Source organism: Tasmannia lanceolata, unplaced genomic scaffold (genome assembly GCF_043159265.1).
Source record: "Tasmannia lanceolata isolate RefF3 unplaced genomic scaffold, GAP_Taslan_0.1 ptg000003l, whole genome shotgun sequence".
Taxonomy (NCBI): Eukaryota; Viridiplantae; Streptophyta; class Magnoliopsida; order Canellales; family Winteraceae; genus Tasmannia; species Tasmannia lanceolata.
In genome coordinates, this window is record NW_027518680.1 from 29,278,214 (window position 1) to 29,302,888 (window position 24,675).

Consider the following 24,675-nt stretch of genomic DNA (forward strand, 5'->3'; position numbering starts at 1 on the left):
TCTAGCAGGATTTTTTCGCACTTTCATTTAAACGGACTTCGTACGACAATGCGAGTGGAAACTCTTTATTACTTTGACAATGGAGAGGCATGCTGGGTGCGATCATACCAGCACAAATGCACTGGATCCCATCAGAACTCCGAAGTTAAGCGTGCTTGGGCGAGAGTAGTACTAGGATGGGTGACCTCCTGGGAAGTCCTCGTGTTGCACCCCTGTCACTTTTTTCGGCTATCTACCACTTTTTTCGAACAATCTTTCGGTTCTGGAACATCGATGCGAACTGAAACGCACGTTTAGTGCGTCGCCTCCTACGTTTCGGTTCGGATCTTTTTATTTTCTTCCGGATGGTGAATTCAAAGACGTCCGGTCTTTATTATGGCGGGGTGATAGTGTCGTTTGATTCGATAAACGGAATTCGTTCTGACATTTCATTTGCGGTCAAATTATAGCGGGGGTTTGTTTAGATTCAGTGACGTACAGGCTATAGCGGATGAGTGTACTAGTGGATGCGAGTCATGAATCCGGTCGGAAGGTGTTTACTGGCCGTGAGCTACCCTTGGTGCACAAATATCGTTCCGACGATAACTTTTGATCCGCCCGTCAGATCGTGGCGATTCTTATATTGATTCGGGGGTACTCGGGAAGATTCATCGCGCGATGACAGCCCTGGCGGTCATCCGGCTTCCCGACATGCTCGGATCGTCCATCCGGTGTCATCTAGCAGGATTTTTTCGCACTTTCATTTAAACGGACTTCGTACGACAATGCGAGTGGAAACTCTTTATTACTTTGACAATGGAGAGGCATGCTGGGTGCGATCATACCAGCACAAATGCACTGGATCCCATCAGAACTCCGAAGTTAAGCGTGCTTGGGCGAGAGTAGTACTAGGATGGGTGACCTCCTGGGAAGTCCTCGTGTTGCACCCCTGTCACTTTTTTCGGCTATCTACCACTTTTTTCGAACAATCTTTCGGTTCTGGAACATCGATGCGAACTGAAACGCACGTTTAGTGCGTCGCCTCCTACGTTTCGGTTCGGATCTTTTTATTTTCTTCCGGATGGTGAATTCAAAGACGTCCGGTCTTTATTATGGCGAGGTGATAGTGTCGTTTGATTCGATAAACGGAATTCGTTCTGACATTTCATTTGCGGTCAAATTATAGCGGGGGTTTGTTTAGATTCAGTGACGTACAGGCTATAGCGGATGAGTGTACTAGTGGATGCGAGTCATGAATCCGGTCGGAAGGTGTTTACTGGCCGTGAGCTACCCTTGGTGCACAAATATCGTTCCGACGATAACTTTTGATCCGCCCGTCAGATCGTGGCGATTCTTATATTGATTCGGGGGTACTCGGGAAGATCCATCGCGCGATGACAGCCTTGGCGGTCATCCGGCTTCCCGACATGCTCGGATCGTCCATCCGGTGTCATCTAGCAGGATTTTTTCGCACTTTCATTTAAACGGACTTCGTACGACAATGCGAGTGGAAACTCTTAATTACTTTGACAATGGAGAGGCATGCTGGGTGCGATCATACCAGCACAAATGCACTGGATCCCATCAGAACTCCGAAGTTAAGCGTGCTTGGGCGAGAGTAGTACTAGGATGGGTGACCTCCTGGGAAGTCCTCGTGTTGCACCCCTGTCACTTTTTTCGGCTATCTACCACTTTTTTCGAACAATCTTTCGGTTCTGGAACATCGATGCGAACTGAAACGCACGTTTAGTGCGTCGCCTCCTACGTTTCGGTTCGGATCTTTTTATTTTCTTCCGGATGGTGAATTCAAAGACGTCCGGTCTTTATTATGGCGGGGTGATAGTGTCGTTTGATTCGATAAACGGAATTCGTTCTGACATTTCATTTGCAGTCAAATTATAGCGGGGGTTTGTTTAGATTCAGTGACGTACAGGCTATAGCGGATGAGTGTACTAGTGGATGCGAGTCATGAATCCGGTCGGAAGGTGTTTACTGGCCGTGAGCTACCCTTGGTGCACAAATATCGTTCCGACGATAACTTTTGATCCGCCCGTCAGATCGTGGCGATTCTTATATTGATTCGGGGGTACTCGGGAAGATCCATCGCGCGATGACAGCCCTGGCGGTCATCCGGCTTCCCGACATGCTCGGATCGTCCATCCGGTGTCATCTAGCAGGATTTTTTCGCACTTTCATTTAAACGGACTTCGTACGACAATGCGAGTGGAAACTCTTTATTACTTTGACAATGGAGAGGCATGCTGGGTGCGATCATACCAGCACAAATGCACTGGATCCCATCAGAACTCCGAAGTTAAGCGTGCTTGGGCGAGAGTAGTACTAGGATGGGTGACCTCCTGGGAAGTCCTCGTGTTGCACCCCTGTCACTTTTTTCGGCTATCTACCACTTTTTTCGAACAATCTTTCGGTTCTGGAACATCGATGCGAACTGAAACGCACGTTTAGTGCGTCGCCTCCTACGTTTCGGTTCGGATCTTATTATTTTCTTCCGGATGGTGAATTCAAAGACGTCCGGTCTTTATTATGGCGGGGTGATAGTGTCGTTTGATTCGATAAACGGAATTCGTTCTGACATTTCATTTGCCGTCAAATTATAGCGGGGGTTTGTTTAGATTCAGTGACGTACAGGCTATAGCAGATGAGTGTACTAGTGGATGCGAGTCATGAATCCGGTCGGAAGGTGTTTACTGGCCGTGAGCTACCCTTGGTGCACAAATATCGTTCCGACGATAACTTTTGATCCGCCCGTCAGATCGTGGCGATTCTTATATTGATTCGGGGGTACTCGGGAAGATTCATCGCGCGATGACAGCCCTGGCGGTCATCCGGCTTCCCGTCATGCTCGGATCGTCCATCCGGTGTCATCTAGCAGGATTTTTTCGCACTTTCATTTAAACGGACTTCGTACGACAATGCGAGTGGAAACTCTTTATTACTTTGACAATGGAAAGGCATGCTGGGTGCGATCATACCAGCACAAATGCACTGGATCCCATCAGAACTCCGAAGTTAAGCGTGCTTGGGCGAGAGTAGTACTAGGATGGGTGACCTCATGGGAAGTCCTCGTGTTGCACCCCTGTCACTTTTTTCGGCTATCTACCACTTTTTTCGAACAATCTTTCGGTTCTGGAACATCGATGCGAACTGAAACGCACGTTTAGTGCGTCGCCTCCTACGTTTCGGTTCGGATCTTTTTATTTTCTTCCGGATGGTGAATTCAAAGACGTCCGGTCTTTATTATGGCGAGGTGATAGTGTCGTTTGATTCGATAAACGGAATTCGTTCTGACATTTCATTTGCGGTCAAATTATAGCGGGGGTTTGTTTAGATTCAGTGACGTACAGGCTATAGCGGATGAGTGTACTAGTGGATGCGAGTCATGAATCCGGTCGGAAGGTGTTTACTGGCCGTGAGCTACCCTTGGTGCACAAATATCGTTCCGACGATAACTTTTGATCCGCCCGTCAGATCGTGGCGATTCTTATATTGATTCGGGGGTACTCGGGAAGATCCATCGCGCGATGACAGCCCTGGCGGTCATCCGGCTTCCCGACATGCTCGGATCGTCCATCCGGTGTCATCTAGCAGGATTTTTTCGCACTTTCATTTAAACGGACTTCGTACGACAATGCGAGTGGAAACTCTTAATTACTTTGACAATGGAGAGGCATGCTGGGTGCGATCATACCAGCACAAATACACTGGATCCCATCAGAACTCCGAAGTTAAGCGTGCTTGGGCGAGAGTAGTACTAGGATGGTGACCTCCTGGGAAGTCCTCGTGTTGCACCCCTGTCACTTTTTTCGGCTATCTACCACTTTTTTCGAACAATCTTTCGGTTCTGTAACATCGACGCGAACTGAAACGCACGTTTAGTGCGTCGCCTCCTACGTTTCGGTTCGGATCTTTTTATTTTCTTCCGGATGGTGAATTCAAACACGTCCGGTCTTTATTATGGCGGGGTGATAGTGTCGTTTGATTCGATAAACGGAATTCGTTCTGACATTTCATTTGCGGTCAAATTATAGCGGGGGTTTGTTTAGATTCAGTGACGTACAGGCTATAGCGGATGAGTGTACTAGTGGATGCGAGTCATGAATCCGGTCGGAAGGTGTTTACTGGCCGTGAGCTACCCTTGGTGCACAAATATCGTTCCGACGATAACTTTTGATCCGCCCGTCAGATCGTGGCGATTCTTATATTGATTCGGGGGTACTCGGGAAGATCCATCGCGCGATGACAGCTCTGGCGGTCATCCGGCTTCCCGACATGCTCGGATCGTCCATCCGGTGTCATCTAGCAGGATTTTTTCGCACTTTCATTTAAACGGACTTCGTACGACAATGCGAGTGGAAACTCTTTATTACTTTGACAATGGAGAGGCATGCTGGGTGCGATCATACCAGCACAAATGCACTGGATCCCATCAGAACTCCGAAGTTAAGCGTGCTTGGGCGAGAGTAGTACTAGGATGGGTGACCTCCTGGGAAGTCCTCGTGTTGCACCCCTGTCACTTTTTTCGGCTATCTACCACTTTTTTCGAACAATCTTTCGGTTCTGGAACATCGATGCGAACTGAAACGCACGTTTAGTGCGTCGCCTCCTACGTTTCGGTTCGGATCTTATTATTTTCTTCCGGATGGTGAATTCAAAGACGTCCGGTCTTTATTATGGCGGGGTGATAGTGTCGTTTGATTCGATAAACGGAATTCGTTCTGACATTTCATTTGCCGTCAAATTATAGCGGGGGTTTGTTTAGATTCAGTGACGTACAGGCTATAGCAGATGAGTGTACTAGTGGATGCGAGTCATGAATCCGGTCGGAAGGTGTTTACTGGCCGTGAGCTACCCTTGGTGCACAAATATCGTTCCGACGATAACTTTTGATCCGCCCGTCAGATCGTGGCGATTCTTATATTGATTCGGGGGTACTCGGGAAGATTCATCGCGCGATGACAGCCCTGGCGGTCATCCGGCTTCCCGTCATGCTCGGATCGTCCATCCGGTGTCATCTAGCAGGATTTTTTCGCACTTTCATTTAAACGGACTTCGTACGACAATGCGAGTGGAAACTCTTTATTACTTTGACAATGGAAAGGCATGCTGGGTGCGATCATACCAGCACAAATGCACTGGATCCCATCAGAACTCCGAAGTTAAGCGTGCTTGGGCGAGAGTAGTACTAGGATGGGTGACCTCATGGGAAGTCCTCGTGTTGCACCCCTGTCACTTTTTTCGGCTATCTACCACTTTTTTCGAACAATCTTTCGGTTCTGGAACATCGATGCGAACTGAAACGCACGTTTAGTGCGTCGCCTCCTACGTTTCGGTTCGGATCTTTTTATTTTCTTCCGGATGGTGAATTCAAAGACGTCCGGTCTTTATTATGGCGAGGTGATAGTGTCGTTTGATTCGATAAACGGAATTCGTTCTGACATTTCATTTGCGGTCAAATTATAGCGGGGGTTTGTTTAGATTCAGTGACGTACAGGCTATAGCGGATGAGTGTACTAGTGGATGCGAGTCATGAATCCGGTCGGAAGGTGTTTACTGGCCGTGAGCTACCCTTGGTGCACAAATATCGTTCCGACGATAACTTTTGATCCGCCCGTCAGATCGTGGCGATTCTTATATTGATTCGGGGGTACTCGGGAAGATCCATCGCGCGATGACAGCCCTGGCGGTCATCCGGCTTCCCGACATGCTCGGATCGTCCATCCGGTGTCATCTAGCAGGATTTTTTCGCACTTTCATTTAAACGGACTTCGTACGACAATGCGAGTGGAAACTCTTAATTACTTTGACAATGGAGAGGCATGCTGGGTGCGATCATACCAGCACAAATACACTGGATCCCATCAGAACTCCGAAGTTAAGCGTGCTTGGGCGAGAGTAGTACTAGGATGGTGACCTCCTGGGAAGTCCTCGTGTTGCACCCCTGTCACTTTTTTCGGCTATCTACCACTTTTTTCGAACAATCTTTCGGTTCTGTAACATCGACGCGAACTGAAACGCACGTTTAGTGCGTCGCCTCCTACGTTTCGGTTCGGATCTTTTTATTTTCTTCCGGATGGTGAATTCAAACACGTCCGGTCTTTATTATGGCGGGGTGATAGTGTCGTTTGATTCGATAAACGGAATTCGTTCTGACATTTCATTTGCGGTCAAATTATAGCGGGGGTTTGTTTAGATTCAGTGACGTACAGGCTATAGCGGATGAGTGTACTAGTGGATGCGAGTCATGAATCCGGTCGGAAGGTGTTTACTGGCCGTGAGCTACCCTTGGTGCACAAATATCGTTCCGACGATAACTTTTGATCCGCCCGTCAGATCGTGGCGATTCTTATATTGATTCGGGGGTACTCGGGAAGATCCATCGCGCGATGACAGCTCTGGCGGTCATCCGGCTTCCCGACATGCTCGGATCGTCCATCCGGTGTCATCTAGCAGGATTTTTTCGCACTTTCATTTAAACGGACTTCGTACGACAATGCGAGTGGAAACTCTTTATTACTTTGACAATGGAGAGGCATGCTGGGTGCGATCATACCAGCACAAATGCACTGGATCCCATCAGAACTCCGAAGTTAAGCGTGCTTGGGCGAGAGTAGTACTAGGATGGGTGACCTCCTGGGAAGTCCTCGTGTTGCACCCCTGTCACTTTTTTCGGCTATCTACCACTTTTTTCGAACAATCTTTCGGTTCTGGAACATTGATGCGAACTGAAACGCACGTTTAGTGCGTCGCCTCCTACGTTTCGGTTCGGATCTTATTATTTTCTTCCGGATGGTGAATTCAAAGACGTCCGGTCTTTATTATGGCGGGGTGATTGTGTCGTTTGATTCGATAAACGGAATTCGTTCTGACATTTCATTTGCCGTCAAATTATAGCGGGGGTTTGTTTAGATTCAGTGACGTACAGGCTATAGCGGATGAGTGTACTAGTGGATGCGAGTCATGAATCCGGTCGGAAGGTGTTTACTGGCCGTGAGCTACCCTTGGTGCACAAATATCGTTCCGACGATAACTTTTGATCCGCCCGTCAGATCGTAGCGATTCTTATATTGATTCGGGGCTACTCGGGAAGATTAATCGCGCGATGACAGACCTGGCGGTCATCCGGCTTCCCGACATGCTCGGATCGTCCATCCGGTGTAATCTAGCAGGATTTTTTCGCACTTTCATTTAAACGGACTTCGTACGACAATGCGAGTGGAAACTCTTTATTACTTTGACAATGGAAAGGCATGCTGGGTGCGATCATACCAGCACAAATGCACTGGATCCCATCAGAACTCCGAAGTTAAGCGTGCTTGGGCGAGAGTAGTACTAGGATGGGTGACCTCCTGGGAAGTCCTCGTGTTGCACCCCTGTCACTTTTTTCGGCTATCTACCACTTTTTTCGAACAATCTTTCGGTTCTGGAACATCGATGCGAACTGAAACGCACGTTTAGTGCGTCGCCTCTTACGTTTCGGTTCGGATCTTTTTATTTTCTTCCGGATGGTGAATTCAAAGACGTCCGGTCTTTATTATGGCGAGGTGATAGTGTCGTTTGATTCGATAAACGGAATTCGTTCTGACATTTCATTTGCGGTCAAATTATAGCGGGGGTTTGTTTAGATTCAGTGACGTACAGGCTATAGCGGATGAGTGTACTAGTGGATGCGAGTCATGAATCCGGTCGGAAGGTGTTTACTGGCCGTGAGCTACCCTTGGTGCACAAATATCGTTCCGACGATAACTTTTGATCCGCCCGTCAGATCGTGGCGATTCTTATATTGATTCGGGGGTACTCGGGAAGATCCATCGCGCGATGACAGCCCTGGCGGTCATCCGGCTTCCCGACATGCTCGGATCGTCCATCCGGTGTCATCTAGCAGGATTTTTTCGCACTTTCATTTAAACGGACTTCGTACGACAATGCGAGTGGAAACTCTTAATTACTTTGACAATGGAGAGGCATGCTGGGTGCGATCATACCAGCACAAATACACTGGATCCCATCAGAACTCCGAAGTTAAGCGTGCTTGGGCGAGAGTAGTACTAGGATGGTGACCTCCTGGGAAGTCCTCGTGTTGCACCCCTGTCACTTTTTTCGGCTATCTACCACTTTTTTCGAACAATCTTTCGGTTCTGTAACATCGACGCGAACTGAAACGCACGTTTAGTGCGTCGCCTCCTACGTTTCGGTTCGGATCTTTTTATTTTCTTCCGGATGGTGAATTCAAAGACGTCCGGTCTTTATTATGGCGGGGTGATAGTGTCGTTTGATTCGATAAACGGAATTCGTTCTGACATTTCATTTGCAGTCAAATTATAGCGGGGGTTTGTTTAGATTCAGTGACGTACAGGCTATAGCGGATGAGTGTACTAGTGGATGCGAGTCATGAATCCGGTCGGAAGGTGTTTACTGGCCGTGAGCTACCCTTGGTGCACAAATATCGTTCCGACGATAACTTTTGATCCGCCCGTCAGATCGTAGCGATTCTTATATTGATTCGGGGCTACTCGGGAAGATTAATCGCGCGATGACAGCCCTGGCGGTCATCCGGCTTCCCGACATGCTCGGATCGTCCATCCGGTGTAATCTAGCAGGATTTTTTCGCACTTTCATTTAAACGGACTTCGTACGACAATGCGAGTGGAAACTCTTTATTACTTTGACAATGGAAAGGCATGCTGGGTGCGATCATACCAGCACAAATGCACTGGATCCCATCAGAACTTCGAAGTTAAGCGTGCTTGGGCGAGAGTAGTACTAGGATGGGTGACCTCCTGGGAAGTCCTCGTGTTGCACCCCTGTCACTTTTTTCGGCTATCTACCACTTTTTTCGAACAATCTTTCGGTTCTGGAACATCGATGCGAACTGAAACGCACGTTTAGTGCGTCGCCTCCTACGTTTCGGTTCGGATCTTTTTATTTTCTTCCGGATGGTGAATTCAAAGACGTCCGGTCTTTATTATGGCGGGGTGATAGTGTCGTTTGATTCGATAAACGGAATTCGTTCTGACATTTCATTTGCAGTCAAATTATAGCGGGGGTTTGTTTAGATTCAGTGACGTACAGGCTATAGCGGATGAGTGTACTAGTGGATGCGAGTCATGAATCCGGTCGGAAGGTGTTTACTGGCCGTGAGCTACCCTTGGTGCACAAATATCGTTCCGACGATAACTTTTGATCCGCCCGTCAGATCGTAGCGATTCTTATATTGATTCGGGGGTACTCGGGAAGATTAATCGCGCGATGACAGCCCTGGCGGTCATCCGGCTTCCCGACATGCTCGGATCGTCCATCCGGTGTAATCTAGCAGGATTTTTTCGCACTTTCATTTAAACGGACTTCGTACGACAATGCGAGTGGAAACTCTTTATTACTTTGACAATGGAGAGGCATGCTGGGTGCGATCATACCAGCACAAATGCACTGGATCCCATCAGAACCCCGAAGTTAAGCGTGCTTGGGCGAGAGTAGTACTAGGATGGGTGACCTCCTGGGAAGTCCTCGTGTTGCACCCCTGTCACTTTTTTCGGCTATCTACCACTTTTTTCGAACAATCTTTCGGTTCTGGAACATCGATGCGAACTGAAACGCACGTTTAGTGCGTCGCCTCCTACGTTTCGGTTCGGATCTTTTTATTTTCTTCCGGATGGTGAATTCAAAGACGTCCGGTCTTTATTATGGCGGGGTGATAGTGTCGTTTGATTCGATAAACGGAATTCGTTCTGACATTTCATTTGCCGTCAAATTATAGCGGGGGTTTGTTTAGATTCAGTGACGTACAGGCTATAGCAGATGAGTGTACTAGTGGATGCGAGTCATGAATCCGGTCGGAAGGTGTTTACTGGCCGTGAGCTACCCTTGGTGCACAAATATCGTTCCGACGATAACTTTTGATCCGCCCGTCAGATCGTGGCGATTCTTATATTGATTCGGGGGTACTCGGGAAGATTCATCGCGCGATGACAGCCCTGGCGGTCATTCGGCTTCCCGACATGCTCGGATCGTCCATCCGGTGTCATCTAGCAGGATTTTTTCGCACTTTCATTTAAACGGACTTCGTACGACAATGCGAGTGGAAACTCTTTATTACTTTGACAATGGAAAGGCATGCTGGGTGCGATCATACCAGCACAAATGCACTGGATCCCATCAGAACTCCGAAGTTAAGCGTGCTTGGGCGAGAGTAGTACTAGGATGGGTGACCTCATGGGAAGTCCTCGTGTTGCACCCCTGTCACTTTTTTCGGCTATCTACCACTTTTTTCGAACAATCTTTCGGTTCTGGAACATCGATGCGAACTGAAACGCACGTTTAGTGCGTCGCCTCCTACGTTTCGGTTCGGATCTTTTTATTTTCTTCCAGATGGTGAATTCAAAGACGTCCGGTCTTTATTATGGCGGGGTGATAGTGTCGTTTGATTCGATAAACGGAATTCGTTCTGACATTTCATTTGCAGTCAAATTATAGCGGGGGTTTGTTTAGATTCAGTGACGTACAGGCTATAGCGGATGAGTGTACTAGTGGATGCGAGTCATGAATCCGGTCGGAAGGTGTTTACTGGCCGTGAGCTACCCTTGGTGCACAAATATCGTTCCGACGATAACTTTTGATCCGCCCGTCAGATCGTGGCGATTCTTATATTGATTCGGGGGTACTCGGGAAGATTCATCGCGCGATGACAGCCCTGGCAGTCATCCGGCTTCCCGACATGCTCGGATCGTCCATCCGGTGTCATCTAGCAGGATTTTTTCGCACTTTCATTTAAACGGACTTCGTACGACAATGCGAGTGGAAACTCTTTATTACTTTGACAATGGAGAGGCATGCTGGGTGCGATCATACCAGCACAAATGCACTGGATCCCATCAGAACTCCGAAGTTAAGCGTGCTTGGGCGAGAGTAGTACTAGGATGGGTGACCTCCTGGGAAGTCCTCGTGTTGCACCCCTGTCACTTTTTTCGGCTATCTACCACTTTTTTCGAACAATCTTTCGGTTCTGGAACATCGATGCGAACTGAAACGCACGTTTAGTGCGTCGCCTCCTACGTTTCGGTTCGGATCTTTTTATTTTCTTCCGGATGGTGAATTCAAACACGTCCGGTCTTTATTATGGCGGGGTGATAGTGTCGTTTGATTCGATAAACGGAATTCGTTCTGACATTTCATTTGCGGTCAAATTATAGCGGGGGTTTGTTTAGATTCAGTGACGTACAGGCTATAGCGGATGAGTGTACTAGTGGATGTGAGTCATGAATCCGGTCGGAAGGTGTTTACTGGCCGTGAGCTACCCTTGGTGCACAAATATCGTTCCGACGATAACTTTTGATCCGCCCGTCAGATCGTGGCGATTCTTATATTGATTCGGGGGTACTCGGGAAGATTCATCGCGCGATGAAAGCCCTGGCGGTCATCCGGCTTCCCGACATGCTCGGATCGTCCATCCGGTGTCATCTAGCAGGATTTTTTCGCACTTTCATTTAAACGGACTTCGTACGACAATGCGAGTGGAAACTCTTTATTACTTTGACAATGGAGAGGCATGCTGGGTGCGATCATACCAGCACAAATGCACTGGATCCCATCCGAACTCCGAAGTTAAGCGTGCTTGGGCGAGAGTAGTACTAGGATGGGTGACCTCCTGGGAAGTCCTCGTGTTGCACCCCTGTCACTTTTTTCGGCTATCTACCACTTTTTTCGAACAATCTTTCGGTTCTGGAACATCGATGCGAACTGAAACGCACGTTTAGTGCGTCACCTCCTACGTTTCGGTTCGGATCTTTTTATTTTCTTCCAGATGGTGAATTCAAAGACGTCCGGTCTTTATTATGGCGGGGTGATAGTGTCGTTTGATTCGATAAACGGAATTCGTTCTGACATTTCATTTGCAGTCAAATTATAGCGGGGGTTTGTTTAGATTCAGTGACGTACAGGCTATAGCGGATGAGTGTACTAGTGGATGCGAGTCATGAATCCAGTCGGAAGGTGTTTACTGGCCGTGAGCTACCCTTGGTGCACAAATATCGTTCCGACGATAACTTTTGATCCGCCCGTCAGATCGTAGCGATTCTTATATTGATTCGGGGCTACTCGGGAAGATTAATCGCGCGATGACAGCCCTGGCGGTCATCCGGCTTCCCGACATGCTCGGATCGTCCATCCGGTGTAATCTAGCAGGATTTTTTCGCACTTTCATTTAAACGGACTTCGTACGACAATGCGAGTGGAAACTCTTTATTACTTTGACAATGGAAAGGCATGCTGGGTGCGATCATACCAGCACAAATGCACTGGATCCCATCAGAACTTCGAAGTTAAGCGTGCTTGGGCGAGAGTAGTACTAGGATGGGTGACCTCCTGGGAAGTCCTCGTGTTGCACCCCTGTCACTTTTTTCGGCTATCTACCACTTTTTTCGAACAATCTTTCGGTTCTGGAACATCGATGCGAACTGAAACGCACGTTTAGTGCGTCGCCTCCTACGTTTCGGTTCGGATCTTTTTATTTTCTTCCGGATGGTGAATTCAAACACGTCCGGTCTTTATTATGGCGAGGTGATAGTGTCGTTTGATTCGATAAACGGAATTCGTTCTGACATTTCATTTGCGGTCAAATTATAGCGGGGGTTTGTTTAGATTCAGTGACGTACAGGCTATAGCGGATGAGTGTACTAGTGGATGCGAGTCATGAATCCGGTCGGAAGGTGTTTACTGGCCGTGAGCTACCCTTGGTGCACAAATATCGTTCCGACGATAACTTTTGATCCGCCCGTCAGATCGTGGCGATTCTTATATTGATTCGGGGCTACTCGGGAAGATCCATCGCGCGATGACAGCCCTGGCGGTCATCCGGCTTCCCGACATGCTCGGATCGTCCATCCGGTGTAATCTAGCAGGATTTTTTCGCACTTTCATTTAAACGGACTTCGTACGACAATGCGAGTGGAAACTCTTTATTACTTTGACAATGGAAAGGCATGCTGGGTGCGATCATACCAGCACAAATGCACTGGATCCCATCAGAACTTCGAAGTTAAGCGTGCTTGGGCGAGAGTAGTACTAGGATGGGTGACCTCCTGGGAAGTCCTCGTGTTGCACCCCTGTCACTTTTTTCGGCTATCTACCACTTTTTTCGAACAATCTTTCGGTTCTGGAACATCGATGCGAACTGAAACGCACGTTTAGTGCGTCGCCTCCTACGTTTCGGTTCGGATCTTTTTATTTTCTTCCGGATGGTGAATTCAAACACGTCCGGTCTTTATTATGGCGGGGTGATAGTGTCGTTTGATTCGATAAACGGAATTCGTTCTGACATTTCATTTGCGGTCAAATTATAGCGGGGGTTTGTTTAGATTCAGTGACGTACAGGCTATAGCGGATGAGTGTACTAGTGGATGCGAGTCATGAATCCGGTCGGAAGGTGTTTACTGGCCGTGAGCTACCCTTGGTGCACAAATATCGTTCCGACGATAACTTTTGATCCGCCCGTCAGATCGTGGCGATTCTTATATTGATTCGGGGGGGTACTCGGGAAAGATCCATCGCGCGATGACAGCCCTGGCGGTCATCCGGCTTCCCGACATGCTCGGATCGTCCATCCGGTGTCATCTAGCAGGATTTTTTCGCACTTTCATTTAAACGGACTTCGTACGACAATGCGAGTGGAAACTCTTAATTACTTTGACAATGGAGAGGCATGCTGGGTGCGATCATACCAGCACAAATGCACTGGATCCCATCAGAACTCCGAAGTTAAGCGTGCTTGGGCGAGAGTAGTACTAGGATGGGTGACCTCCTGGGAAGTCTCGTGTTGCACCCCTGTCACTTTTTTCGGCTATCTACCACTTTTTTCGAACAATCTTTCGGTTCTGGAACATCGATGCGAACTGAAACGCACGTTTAGTGCGTCGCCTCATACGTTTCGGTTCGGATCTTTTTATTTTCTTCCGGATGGTGAATTCAAAGACGTCCGGTCTTTATTATGGCGGGGTGATAGTGTCGTTTGATTCGATAAACGGAATTCGTTCTGACATTTCATTGCAGTCAAATTATAGCGGGGGTTTGTTTAGATTCAGTGACGTACAGGCTATAGCAGATGAGTGTACTAGTGGATGCGAGTCATGAATCCGGTCGGAAGGTGTTTACTGGCCGTGAGCTACCCTTGGTGCACAAATATCGTTCCGACGATAACTTTTGATCCGCCCGTCAGATCGTGGCGATTCTTATATTGATTCGGGGGTACTCGGGAAGATTCATCGCGCGATGACAGCCCTGGCGGTCATTCGGCTTCCCGACATGCTCGGATCGTCCATCCGGTGTCATCTAGCAGGATTTTTTCGCACTTTCATTTAAACGGACTTCGTACGACAATGCGAGTGGAAACTCTTTATTACTTTGACAATGGAAAGGCATGCTGGGTGCGATCATACCAGCACAAATGCACTGGATCCCATCAGAACTCCGAAGTTAAGCGTGCTTGGGCGAGAGTAGTACTAGGATGGGTGACCTCATGGGAAGTCCTCGTGTTGCACCCCTGTCACTTTTTTCGGCTATCTACCACTTTTTTCGAACAATCTTTCGGTTCTGGAACATCGATGCGAACTGAAACGCACGTTTAGTGCGTCGCCTCCTACGTTTCGGTTCGGATCTTTTATTTTCTTCCGGATGGTGAATTCAAAGACGTCCGGTCTTTATTATGGCGAGGTGATAGTGTCGTTTGATTCGATAAACGGAATTCGTTCTGACTTCATTTGCGGTCAAATTATAGCGGGGGTTTGTTTAGATTCAGTGACGTACAGGCTATAGCGGATGAGTGTACTAGTGGATGCGAGTCATGAATCCGGTCGGAAGGTGTTTACTGGCCGTGAGCTACCCTTGGTGCACAAATATCGTTCCGACGATAACTTTTGATCCGCCCGTCAGATCATGGAGATTCTTATATTGATTCGGGGGTACTCGGGAAGATCCATCGCGCGATGACAGCCCTGGCGGTCATCCGGCTTCCCGACATGCTCGGATCGTCCATCCGGTGTCATCTAGCAGGATTTTTTCGCACTTTCATTTAAACGGACTTCGTACGACAATGCGAGTGGAAACTCTTAATTACTTTGACAATGGAGAGGCATGCTGGGTGCGATCATACCAGCACAAATGCACTGGATCCCATCAGAACTTCGAAGTTAAGCGTGCTTGGGCGAGAGTAGTACTAGGATGGGTGACCTCCTGGGAAGTCCTCGTGTTGCACCCCTGTCACTTTTTTCGGCTATCTACCACTTTTTTCGAACAATCTTTCGGTTCTGGAACATCGATGCGAACTGAAACGCACGTTTAGTGCGTCGCCTCCTACGTTTCGGTTCGGATCTTTTTATTTTCTTCCGGATGGTGAATTCAAAGACGTCCGGTCTTTATTATGGCGGGGTGATAGTGTCGTTTGATTCGATAAACGGAATTCGTTCTGACATTTCATTTACCGTCAAATTATAGCGGGGGTTTGTTTAGATTCAGTGACGTACAGGCTATAGCAGATGAGTGTACTAGTGGATGCGAGTCATGAATCCGGTCGGAAGGTGTTTACTGGCCGTGAGCTACCCTTGGTGCACAAATATCGTTCCGACGATAACTTTTGATCCGCCCGTCAGATCGTGGCGATTCTTATATTGATTCGGGGGTACTCGGGAAGATTCATCGCGCGATGACAGCCCTGGCGGTCATTCGGCTTCCCGACATGCTCGGATCGTCCATCCGGTGTCATCTAGCAGGATTTTTTCGCACTTTCATTTAAACGGACTTCGTACGACAATGCGAGTGGAAACTCTTTATTACTTTGACAATGGAAAGGCATGCTGGGTGCGATCATACCAGCACAAATGCACTGGATCCCATCAGAACTCCGAAGTTAAGCGTGCTTGGGCGAGAGTAGTACTAGGATGGGTGACCTCATGGGAAGTCCTCGTGTTGCACCCCTGTCACTTTTTTCGGCTATCTACCACTTTTTTCGAACAATCTTTCGGTTCTGGAACATCGATGCGAACTGAAACGCACGTTTAGTGCGTCGCCTCCTACGTTTCGGTTCGGATCTTTTTATTTTCTTCCAGATGGTGAATTCAAAGACGTCCGGTCTTTATTATGGCGGGGTGATAGTGTCGTTTGATTCGATAAACGGAATTCGTTCTGACATTTCATTTGCAGTCAAATTATAGCGGGGGTTTGTTTAGATTCAGTGACGTACAGGCTATAGCGGATGAGTGTACTAGTGGATGCGAGTCATGAATCCGGTCGGAAGGTGTTTACTGGCCGTGAGCTACCCTTGGTGCACAAATATCGTTCCGACGATAACTTTTGATCCGCCCGTCAGATCGTGGCGATTCTTATATTGATTCGGGGGTACTCGGGAAGATTCATCGCGCGATGACAGCCCTGGCAGTCATCCGGCTTCCCGACATGCTCGGATCGTCCATCCGGTGTCATCTAGCAGGATTTTTTCGCACTTTCATTTAAACGGACTTCGTACGACAATGCGAGTGGAAACTCTTTATTACTTTGACAATGGAGAGGCATGCTGGGTGCGATCATACCAGCACAAATGCACTGGATCCCATCAGAACTCCGAAGTTAAGCGTGCTTGGGCGAGAGTAGTACTAGGATGGGTGACCTCCTGGGAAGTCCTCGTGTTGCACCCCTGTCACTTTTTTCGGCTATCTACCACTTTTTTCGAACAATCTTTCGGTTCTGGAACATCGATGCGAACTGAAACGCACGTTTAGTGCGTCGCCTCCTCCGTTTCGGTTCGGATCTTTTTATTTTCTTCCGGATGGTGAATTCAAACACGTCCGGTCTTTATTATGGCGGGGTGATAGTGTCGTTTGATTCGATAAACGGAATTCGTTCTGACATTTCATTTGCGGTCAAATTATAGCGGGGGTTTGTTTAGATTCAGTGACGTACAGGCTATAGCGGATGAGTGTACTAGTGGATGCGAGTCATGAATCCGGTCGGAAGGTGTTTACTGGCCGTGAGCTACCCTTGGTGCACAAATATCGTTCCGACGATAACTTTTGATCCGCCCGTCAGATCGTGGCGATTCTTATATTGATTCGGGGGTACTCGGGAAGATTCATCGCGCGATGACAGCCCTGGCGGTCATCCGGCTTCCCGACATGCTCGGATCGTCCATCCGGTGTCATCTAGCAGGATTTTTTCGCACTTTCATTTAAACGGACTTCGTACGACAATGCGAGTGGAAACTCTTTATTACTTTGACAATGGAGAGGCATGCTGGGTGCGATCATACCAGCACAAATGCACTGGATCCCATCAGAACTCCGAAGTTAAGCGTGCTTGGGCGAGAGTAGTACTAGGATGGGTGACCTCCTGGGAAGTCCTCGTGTTGCACCCCTGTCACTTTTTTCGGCTATCTACCACTTTTTTCGAACAATCTTTCGGTTCTGGAACATCGATGCGAACTGAAACGCACGTTTAGTGCGTCGCCTCCTACGTTTCGGTTCGGATCTTTTTATTTTCTTCCGGATGGTAAATTCAAACACGTCCGGTCTTTATTATGGCGGGGTGATAGTGTCGTTTGATTCGATAAACGGAATTCGTTCTGACATTTCATTTGCGGTCAAATTATAGCGGGGGTTTGTTTAGATTCAGTGACGTACAGGCTATAGCGGATGAGTGTACTAGAGGATGCGAGTCATGAATCCGGTCGGAAGGTGTTTACTGGCCGTGAGCTACCCTTGGTGCACAAATATCGTTCCGACGATAACTTTTGATCCGCCCGTCAGATCGTGGCGATTCTTATATTGATTCGGGGGTACTCGGGAAGATCCATCGCGCGATGACAGCCCTGGCGGTCATCCGGCTTCCCGACATGCTCGGATCGTCCATCCGGTGTAATCTAGCAGGATTTTTTCGCACTTTCATTTAAACGGACTTCGTACGACAATGCGAGTGGAAACTCTTTATTACTTTGACAATGGAAAGGCATGCTGGCTGCGATCATACCAGCACAAATGCACTGGATCCCATCAGAACTTCGAAGTTAAGCGTGCTTGGGCGAGAGTAGTACTAGGATGGGTGACCTCCTGGGAAGTCCTCGTGTTGCACCCCTGTCACTTTTTTCGGCTATCTACCACTTTTTTCGAACAATCTTTCGGTTCTGGAACATCGATGCGAACTGAAACGCACGTTTAGTGCGTCGCCTCCTACGTTTCGGTTCGGATCTTTTTATTTTCTTCCGGATGGTAAATTCAAACACGTCCGGTCTTTATTATGGCGAGGTGATAGTGTCGTTTGATTCGATAAACGGAATTCGTTCTGACATTTCATTTGCGGTCAAATTATAGCGGGGGTTTGTTTAGATTCAGTGACGTACAGGCTATAGCGGATGAGTGTACTAGTGGATGCGAGTCATGAATCCGGTCGGAAGGTGTTTACTGGCCGTGAGCTACCCTTGGTGCACAAATATCGTTCCGACGATAACTTTTGATCCTCCCGTCAGATCGTGGCGATTCTTATATTGATTCGGGGGTACTCGGGAAGATCCATCGCGCGATGACAGCCCTGGCGGTCATCCGGCTTCCCGACATGCTCGGATCGTCCATCCGGTGTCATCTAGCAGGATTTTTTCGCACTTTCATTTAAACGGACTTCGTTCGACAATGCGAGTGGAAACTCTTAATTACTTTGACAATGGAGAGGCATGCTGGGTGCGATCATACCAGCACAAATGCACTGGATCCCATCAGAACTCCGAAGTTAAGCGTGCTTGGGCGAGAGTAGTACTAGGATGGGTGACCTCCTGGGAAGTCCTCGTGTTGCACCCCTGTCACTTTTTTCGGCTATCTACCACTTTTTTCGAACAATCTTTCGGTTCTGGAACATCGATGCGAACTGAAACGCACGTTTAGTGCGTCGCCTCCTACGTTTCGGTTCGGATCTTTTTATTTTCTTCCGGATGGTGAATTCAAAGACGTCCGGTCTTTATTATGGCGGGGTGATAGTGTCGTTTGATTCGATAAACAGAATTCGTTCTGACATTTCATTTACCGTCAAATTATAGCGGGGGTTTGTTTAGATTCAGTGACGTACAGGCTATAGCAGATGAGTGTACTAGTGGATGCGAGTCATGAATCCGGTCGGAAGGTGTTTACTGGCCGTGAGCTACCCTTGGTGCACAAATATCGTTCCGACGATAACTTTTGATCCGCCCGTCAGATCGTGGCGATTCTTATATTGATTCGGGGGTACTCGGGAAGATTCATCGCGCGATGACAGCCTTGGCGGTCATTCGGCTTCCCGACATGCTCGGATCGTCCATCCGGTGTCATCTAGCAGGATTTTTTCGCACTTTCATTTAAACGGACTTCGTACGACAATGCGAGTGGAAACTCTTTATTACTTTGACAATGGAAAGGCATGCTGGGTGCGATCATACCAGCACAAATGCACTGGATCCCATCAGAACTCCGAAGTTAAGCGTGCTTGGGCGAGAGTAGTACTAGGATGGGTGACCTCATGGGAAGTCCTCGTGTTGCACCCCTGTCACTTTTTTCGGCTATCTACCACTTTTTTCGAACAATCTTTCGGTTCTGGAACATCGATGCGAACTGAAACGCACGTTTAGTGCGTCGCCTCCTACGTTTCGGTTCGGATCTTTTTATTTTCTTCCAGATGGTGAATTCAAAGACGTCCGGTCTTTATTATGGCGGGGTGATAGTGTCGTTTGATTCGATAAACGGAATTCGTTCTGACATTTCATTTGCAGTCAAATTATAGCGGGGGTTTGTTTAGATTCAGTGACGTACAGGCTATAGCGGATGAGTGTACTAGTGGATGCGAGTCATGAATCCGGTCGGAAGGTGTTTACTGGCCGTGAGCTACCCTTGGTGCACAAATATCGTTCCGACGATAACTTTTGATCCGCCCGTCAGATCGTGGCGATTCTTATATTGATTCGGGGGTACTCGGGAAGATTCATCGCGCGATGACAGCCCTGGCAGTCATCCGGCTTCCCGACATGCTCGGATCGTCCATCCGGTGTCATCTAGCAGGATTTTTTCGCACTTTCATTTAAACGGACTTCGTACGACAATGCGAGTGGAAACTCTTTATTACTTTGACAATGGAGAGGCATGCTGGGTGCGATCATACCAGCACAAATGCACTGGATCCCATCAGAACTCCGAAGTTAAGCGTGCTTGGGCGAGAGTAGTACTAGGATGGGTGACCTCCTGGGAAGTCCTCGTGTTGCACCCCTGTCACTTTTTTCGGCTATCTACCACTTTTTTCGAACAATCTTTCGGTTCTGGAACATCGATGCGAACTGAAACGCACGTTTAGTGCGTCGCCTCCTACGTTTCGGTTCGGATCTTTCTATTTTCTTCCGGATGGTGAATTCAAACACGTCCGGTCTTTATTATGGCGGGGTGATAGTGTCGTTTGATTCGATAAACGGAATTCGTTCTGACATTTCATTTGCGGTCAAATTATAGCGGGGGTTTGTTTAGATTCAGTGACGTACAGGCTATAGCGGATGAGTGTACTAGTGGATGCGAGTCATGAATCCGGTCGGAAGGTGTTTACTGGCCGTGAGCTACCCTTGGTGCACAAATATCGTTCCGACGATAACTTTTGATCCGCCCGTCAGATCGTAGCGATTCTTATATTGATTGGGGGCTACTCGGGAAGATTAATCGCGCGATGACAGCCCTGGCGGTCATCCGGCTTCCCGACATTCTCGGATCGTCCATCCGGTGTAATCTAGCAGGATTTTTTCGCACTTTCATTTAAACGGACTTCGTACGACAATGCGAGTGGAAACTCTTTATTACTTTGACAATGGAAAGGCATGCTGGCTGCGATCATACCAGCACAAATGCACTGGATCCCATCAGAACTCCGAAGTTAAGCGTGCTTGGGCGAGAGTAGTACTAGGATGGGTGACCTCCTGGGAAGTCCTCGTGTTGCACCCCTGTCACTTTTTTCGGCTATCTACCACTTTTTTCGAACAATCTTTCGGTTCTGGAACATCGATGCGAACTGAAACGCACGTTTAGTGCGTCGCCTCCTACGTTTCGGTTCGGATCTTTTTATTTTCTTCCGGATGGTAAATTCAAACACGTCCGGTCTTTATTATGGCGAGGTGATAGTGTCGTTTGATTCGATAAACGGAATTCGTTCTGACATTTCATTTGCGGTCAAATTATAGCGGGGGTTTGTTTAGATTCAGTGACGTACAGGCTATAGCGGATGAGTGTACTAGTGGATGCGAGTCATGAATCCGGTCGGAAGGTGTTTACTGGCCGTGAGCTACCCTTGGTGCACAAATATCGTTCCGACGATAACTTTTGATCCTCCCGTCAGATCGTGGCGATTCTTATATTGATTCGGGGGTACTCGGGAAGATCCATCGCGCGATGACAGCCCTGGCGGTCATCCGGCTTCCCGACATGCTCGGATCGTCCATCCGGTGTCATCTAGCAGGATTTTTTCGCACTTTCATTTAAACGGACTTCGTTCGACAATGCGAGTGGAAACTCTTAATTACTTTGACAATGGAGAGGCATGCTGGGTGCGATCATACCAGCACAAATGCACTGGATCCCATCAGAACTCCGAAGTTAAGCGTGCTTGGGCGAGAGTAGTACTAGGATGGGTGACCTCCTGGGAAGTCCTCGTGTTGCACCCCTGTCACTTTTTTCGGCTATCTACCACTTTTTTCGAACAATCTTTCGGTTCTGGAACATCGATGCGAACTGAAACGCACGTTTAGTGCGTCGCCTCCTACGTTTCGGTTCGGATCTTTTTATTTTCTTCCGGATGGTGAATTCAAAGACGTCCGGTCTTTATTATGGCGGGGTGATAGTGTCGTTTGATTCGATAAACAGAATTCGTTCTGACATTTCATTTACCGTCAAATTATAGCGGGGGTTTGTTTAGATTCAGTGACGTACAGGCTATAGCAGATGAGTGTACTAGTGGATGCGAGTCATGAATCCGGTCGGAAGGTGTTTACTGGCCGTGAGCTACCCTTGGTGCACAAATATCGTTCCGACGATAACTTTTGATCCGCCCGTCAGATCGTGGCGATTCTTATATTGATTCGGGGGTACTCGGGAAGATTCATCGCGCGATGACAGCCTTGGCGGTCATTCGGCTTCCCGACATGCTCGGATCGTCCATCCGGTGTCATCTAGCAGGATTTTTTCGCACTTTCATTTAAACGGACTTCGTACGACAATGCGAGTGGAAACTCTTTATTACTTTGACAATGGAAAGGCATGCTGGGTGCGATCATACCAGCACAAATGCACTGGATCCCATCAGAACTCCGAAGTTAAGCGTGCTTGGGCGAGAGTAGTACTAGGATGGGTGACCTCCTGGGAAGTCCTCGTGTTGCACCCCTGTCACTTTTTTCGGCTATCTACCACTTTTTTCGAACAATCTTTCGGTTCTGGAACATCGATGCGAACTGAAACGCACGTTTAGTGCGTCGCCTCCTACGTTTCGGTTCGGATCTTTTTATTTTCTTCCGGATGGTGAATTCAAAGACGTCCGGTCTTTATTATGGCGGGGTGATAGTGTCGTTTGATTCGATAAACAGAATTCGTTCTGACATTTCATTTACCGTCAAATTATAGCGGGGGTTTGTTTAGATTCAGTGACGTACAGGCTATAGCAGATGAGTGTACTAGTGGATGCGAGTCATGAATCCGGTCGGAAGGTGTTTACTGGCCGTGAGCTACCCTTGGTGCACAAATATCGTTCCGACGATAACTTTTGATCCGCCCGTCAGATCGTGGCGATTCTTATATTGATTCGGGGGTACTCGGGAAGATTCATCGCGCGATGACAGCCTTGGCGGTCATTCGGCTTCCCGACATGCTCGGATCGTCCATCCGGTGTCATCTAGCAGGATTTTTTCGCACTTTCATTTAAACGGACTTCGTACGACAATGCGAGTGGAAACTCTTTATTACTTTGACAATGGAAAGGCATGCTGGGTGCGATCATACCAGCACAAATGCACTGGATCCCATCAGAACTCCGAAGTTAAGCGTGCTTGGGCGAGAGTAGTACTAGGATGGGTGACCTCATGGGAAGTCCTCGTGTTGCACTCCTGTCACTTTTTTCGGCTATCTACCACTTTTTTCGAACAATCTTTCGGTTCTGGAACATCGATGCGAACTGAAACGCACGTTTAGTGCGTCGCCTCCTACGTTTCGGTTCGGATCTTTTTATTTTCTTCCAGATGGTGAATTCAAAGACGTCCGGTCTTTATTATGGCGGGGTGATAGTGTCGTTTGATTCGATAAACGGAATTCGTTCTGACATTTCATTTGCAGTCAAATTATAGCGGGGGTTTGTTTAGATTCAGTGACGTACAGGCTATAGCGGATGAGTGTACTAGTGGATGCGAGTCATGAATCCGGTCGGAAGGTGTTTACTGGCCGTGAGCTACCCTTGGTGCACAAATATCGTTCCGACGATAACTTTTGATCCGCCCGTCAGATCGTGGCGATTCTTATATTGATTCGGGGGTACTCGGGAAGATTCATCGCGCGATGACAGCCCTGGCAGTCATCCGGCTTCCCGACATGCTCGGATCGTCCATCCGGTGTCATCTAGCAGGATTTTTTCGCACTTTCATTTAAACGGACTTCGTACGACAATGCGAGTGGAAACTCTTTATTACTTTGACAATGGAGAGGCATGCTGGGTGCGATCATACCAGCACAAATGCACTGGATCCCATCAGAACTCCGAAGTTAAGCGTGCTTGGGCGAGAGTAGTACTAGGATGGGTGACCTCCTGGGAAGTCCTCGTGTTGCACCCCTGTCACTTTTTTCGGCTATCTACCACTTTTTTCGAACAATCTTTCGGTTCTGGAACATCGATGCGAACTGAAACGCACGTTTAGTGCGTCGCCTCCTACGTTTCGGTTCGGATCTTTCTATTTTCTTCCGGATGGTGAATTCAAACACGTCCGGTCTTTATTATGGCGGGGTGATAGTGTCGTTTGATTCGATAAACGGAATTCGTTCTGACATTTCATTTGCGGTCAAATTATAGCGGGGGTTTGTTTAGATTCAGTGACGTACAGGCTATAGCGGATGAGTGTACTAGTGGATGCGAGTCATGAATCCGGTCGGAAGGTGTTTACTGGCCGTGAGCTACCCTTGGTGCACAAATATCGTTCCGACGATAACTTTTGATCCGCCCGTCAGATCGTAGCGATTCTTATATTGATTGGGGGCTACTCGGGAAGATTAATCGCGCGATGACAGCCCTGGCGGTCATCCGGCTTCCCGACATTCTCGGATCGTCCATCCGGTGTAATCTAGCAGGATTTTTTCGCACTTTCATTTAAACGGACTTCGTACGACAATGCGAGTGGAAACTCTTTATTACTTTGACAATGGAAAGGCATGCTGGCTGCGATCATACCAGCACAAATGCACTGGATCCCATCAGAACTCCGAAGTTAAGCGTGCTTGGGCGAGAGTAGTACTAGGATGGGTGACCTCCTGGGAAGTCCTCGTGTTGCACCCCTGTCACTTTTTTCGGCTATCTACCACTTTTTTCGAACAATCTTTCGGTTCTGGAACATCGATGCGAACTGAAACGCACGTTTAGTGCGTCGCCTCCTACGTTTCGGTTCGGATCTTTCTATTT

The 24,675-nt window shown here is 48.0% G+C and overlaps 35 non-coding genes across 35 annotated transcripts; all 35 read left to right on the forward strand.

Moving 5' to 3' along the window:
* Positions 1–94: 94 nt before the first annotated feature.
* LOC143870467 (5S ribosomal RNA) lies at positions 95–213 on the forward strand. The gene has a single exon (XR_013245245.1). It is a non-coding gene; the product is annotated as a 5S ribosomal RNA (ribosomal RNA).
* A 597-nt stretch (positions 214–810) lies between these two features.
* On the forward strand, positions 811–929 carry LOC143870468 (5S ribosomal RNA). The gene has a single exon (XR_013245246.1). It is a non-coding gene; the product is annotated as a 5S ribosomal RNA (ribosomal RNA).
* A 597-nt stretch (positions 930–1,526) lies between these two features.
* On the forward strand, positions 1,527–1,645 carry LOC143870469 (5S ribosomal RNA). Its single transcript, XR_013245247.1, has one exon. It is a non-coding gene; the product is annotated as a 5S ribosomal RNA (ribosomal RNA).
* Positions 1,646–2,242: 597 nt separating this feature from the next.
* Positions 2,243–2,361, forward strand: LOC143870470 (5S ribosomal RNA). Its single transcript, XR_013245248.1, has one exon. It is a non-coding gene; the product is annotated as a 5S ribosomal RNA (ribosomal RNA).
* Positions 2,362–2,958: 597 nt separating this feature from the next.
* Positions 2,959–3,077, forward strand: LOC143872966 (5S ribosomal RNA). The gene has a single exon (XR_013247690.1). It is a non-coding gene; the product is annotated as a 5S ribosomal RNA (ribosomal RNA).
* Positions 3,078–3,674: 597 nt separating this feature from the next.
* LOC143874587 (5S ribosomal RNA) lies at positions 3,675–3,792 on the forward strand. The gene has a single exon (XR_013249263.1). It is a non-coding gene; the product is annotated as a 5S ribosomal RNA (ribosomal RNA).
* Positions 3,793–4,389: 597 nt separating this feature from the next.
* LOC143870472 (5S ribosomal RNA) lies at positions 4,390–4,508 on the forward strand. Its single transcript, XR_013245250.1, has one exon. It is a non-coding gene; the product is annotated as a 5S ribosomal RNA (ribosomal RNA).
* A 597-nt stretch (positions 4,509–5,105) lies between these two features.
* Positions 5,106–5,224, forward strand: LOC143872967 (5S ribosomal RNA). The gene has a single exon (XR_013247691.1). It is a non-coding gene; the product is annotated as a 5S ribosomal RNA (ribosomal RNA).
* A 597-nt stretch (positions 5,225–5,821) lies between these two features.
* Positions 5,822–5,939, forward strand: LOC143874588 (5S ribosomal RNA). Its single transcript, XR_013249264.1, has one exon. It is a non-coding gene; the product is annotated as a 5S ribosomal RNA (ribosomal RNA).
* A 597-nt stretch (positions 5,940–6,536) lies between these two features.
* On the forward strand, positions 6,537–6,655 carry LOC143870473 (5S ribosomal RNA). The gene has a single exon (XR_013245251.1). It is a non-coding gene; the product is annotated as a 5S ribosomal RNA (ribosomal RNA).
* Positions 6,656–7,252: 597 nt separating this feature from the next.
* On the forward strand, positions 7,253–7,371 carry LOC143870474 (5S ribosomal RNA). The gene has a single exon (XR_013245252.1). It is a non-coding gene; the product is annotated as a 5S ribosomal RNA (ribosomal RNA).
* Positions 7,372–7,968: 597 nt separating this feature from the next.
* LOC143874589 (5S ribosomal RNA) lies at positions 7,969–8,086 on the forward strand. Its single transcript, XR_013249265.1, has one exon. It is a non-coding gene; the product is annotated as a 5S ribosomal RNA (ribosomal RNA).
* A 597-nt stretch (positions 8,087–8,683) lies between these two features.
* LOC143873586 (5S ribosomal RNA) lies at positions 8,684–8,802 on the forward strand. Its single transcript, XR_013248290.1, has one exon. It is a non-coding gene; the product is annotated as a 5S ribosomal RNA (ribosomal RNA).
* Positions 8,803–9,399: 597 nt separating this feature from the next.
* On the forward strand, positions 9,400–9,518 carry LOC143874087 (5S ribosomal RNA). Its single transcript, XR_013248778.1, has one exon. It is a non-coding gene; the product is annotated as a 5S ribosomal RNA (ribosomal RNA).
* A 597-nt stretch (positions 9,519–10,115) lies between these two features.
* Positions 10,116–10,234, forward strand: LOC143872968 (5S ribosomal RNA). The gene has a single exon (XR_013247692.1). It is a non-coding gene; the product is annotated as a 5S ribosomal RNA (ribosomal RNA).
* Positions 10,235–10,831: 597 nt separating this feature from the next.
* On the forward strand, positions 10,832–10,950 carry LOC143870475 (5S ribosomal RNA). Its single transcript, XR_013245253.1, has one exon. It is a non-coding gene; the product is annotated as a 5S ribosomal RNA (ribosomal RNA).
* A 597-nt stretch (positions 10,951–11,547) lies between these two features.
* On the forward strand, positions 11,548–11,666 carry LOC143870586 (5S ribosomal RNA). Its single transcript, XR_013245360.1, has one exon. It is a non-coding gene; the product is annotated as a 5S ribosomal RNA (ribosomal RNA).
* Positions 11,667–12,263: 597 nt separating this feature from the next.
* On the forward strand, positions 12,264–12,382 carry LOC143873587 (5S ribosomal RNA). Its single transcript, XR_013248291.1, has one exon. It is a non-coding gene; the product is annotated as a 5S ribosomal RNA (ribosomal RNA).
* A 597-nt stretch (positions 12,383–12,979) lies between these two features.
* Positions 12,980–13,098, forward strand: LOC143873589 (5S ribosomal RNA). The gene has a single exon (XR_013248293.1). It is a non-coding gene; the product is annotated as a 5S ribosomal RNA (ribosomal RNA).
* Positions 13,099–13,698: 600 nt separating this feature from the next.
* Positions 13,699–13,816, forward strand: LOC143873207 (5S ribosomal RNA). Its single transcript, XR_013247927.1, has one exon. It is a non-coding gene; the product is annotated as a 5S ribosomal RNA (ribosomal RNA).
* A 596-nt stretch (positions 13,817–14,412) lies between these two features.
* Positions 14,413–14,531, forward strand: LOC143872969 (5S ribosomal RNA). The gene has a single exon (XR_013247693.1). It is a non-coding gene; the product is annotated as a 5S ribosomal RNA (ribosomal RNA).
* A 594-nt stretch (positions 14,532–15,125) lies between these two features.
* On the forward strand, positions 15,126–15,244 carry LOC143873590 (5S ribosomal RNA). Its single transcript, XR_013248294.1, has one exon. It is a non-coding gene; the product is annotated as a 5S ribosomal RNA (ribosomal RNA).
* Positions 15,245–15,841: 597 nt separating this feature from the next.
* On the forward strand, positions 15,842–15,960 carry LOC143872972 (5S ribosomal RNA). Its single transcript, XR_013247695.1, has one exon. It is a non-coding gene; the product is annotated as a 5S ribosomal RNA (ribosomal RNA).
* Positions 15,961–16,557: 597 nt separating this feature from the next.
* Positions 16,558–16,676, forward strand: LOC143870476 (5S ribosomal RNA). The gene has a single exon (XR_013245254.1). It is a non-coding gene; the product is annotated as a 5S ribosomal RNA (ribosomal RNA).
* Positions 16,677–17,273: 597 nt separating this feature from the next.
* Positions 17,274–17,392, forward strand: LOC143870478 (5S ribosomal RNA). Its single transcript, XR_013245256.1, has one exon. It is a non-coding gene; the product is annotated as a 5S ribosomal RNA (ribosomal RNA).
* Positions 17,393–17,989: 597 nt separating this feature from the next.
* Positions 17,990–18,108, forward strand: LOC143874560 (5S ribosomal RNA). Its single transcript, XR_013249236.1, has one exon. It is a non-coding gene; the product is annotated as a 5S ribosomal RNA (ribosomal RNA).
* Positions 18,109–18,705: 597 nt separating this feature from the next.
* LOC143870479 (5S ribosomal RNA) lies at positions 18,706–18,824 on the forward strand. The gene has a single exon (XR_013245257.1). It is a non-coding gene; the product is annotated as a 5S ribosomal RNA (ribosomal RNA).
* A 597-nt stretch (positions 18,825–19,421) lies between these two features.
* Positions 19,422–19,540, forward strand: LOC143872973 (5S ribosomal RNA). The gene has a single exon (XR_013247696.1). It is a non-coding gene; the product is annotated as a 5S ribosomal RNA (ribosomal RNA).
* Positions 19,541–20,137: 597 nt separating this feature from the next.
* LOC143870481 (5S ribosomal RNA) lies at positions 20,138–20,256 on the forward strand. The gene has a single exon (XR_013245258.1). It is a non-coding gene; the product is annotated as a 5S ribosomal RNA (ribosomal RNA).
* A 597-nt stretch (positions 20,257–20,853) lies between these two features.
* Positions 20,854–20,972, forward strand: LOC143873679 (5S ribosomal RNA). The gene has a single exon (XR_013248382.1). It is a non-coding gene; the product is annotated as a 5S ribosomal RNA (ribosomal RNA).
* A 597-nt stretch (positions 20,973–21,569) lies between these two features.
* Positions 21,570–21,688, forward strand: LOC143870482 (5S ribosomal RNA). The gene has a single exon (XR_013245259.1). It is a non-coding gene; the product is annotated as a 5S ribosomal RNA (ribosomal RNA).
* Positions 21,689–22,285: 597 nt separating this feature from the next.
* Positions 22,286–22,404, forward strand: LOC143870483 (5S ribosomal RNA). Its single transcript, XR_013245260.1, has one exon. It is a non-coding gene; the product is annotated as a 5S ribosomal RNA (ribosomal RNA).
* Positions 22,405–23,001: 597 nt separating this feature from the next.
* On the forward strand, positions 23,002–23,120 carry LOC143873117 (5S ribosomal RNA). Its single transcript, XR_013247838.1, has one exon. It is a non-coding gene; the product is annotated as a 5S ribosomal RNA (ribosomal RNA).
* Positions 23,121–23,717: 597 nt separating this feature from the next.
* On the forward strand, positions 23,718–23,836 carry LOC143870485 (5S ribosomal RNA). Its single transcript, XR_013245262.1, has one exon. It is a non-coding gene; the product is annotated as a 5S ribosomal RNA (ribosomal RNA).
* A 597-nt stretch (positions 23,837–24,433) lies between these two features.
* LOC143873680 (5S ribosomal RNA) lies at positions 24,434–24,552 on the forward strand. The gene has a single exon (XR_013248383.1). It is a non-coding gene; the product is annotated as a 5S ribosomal RNA (ribosomal RNA).
* The last annotated feature ends 123 nt before the right edge of the window (positions 24,553–24,675 follow it).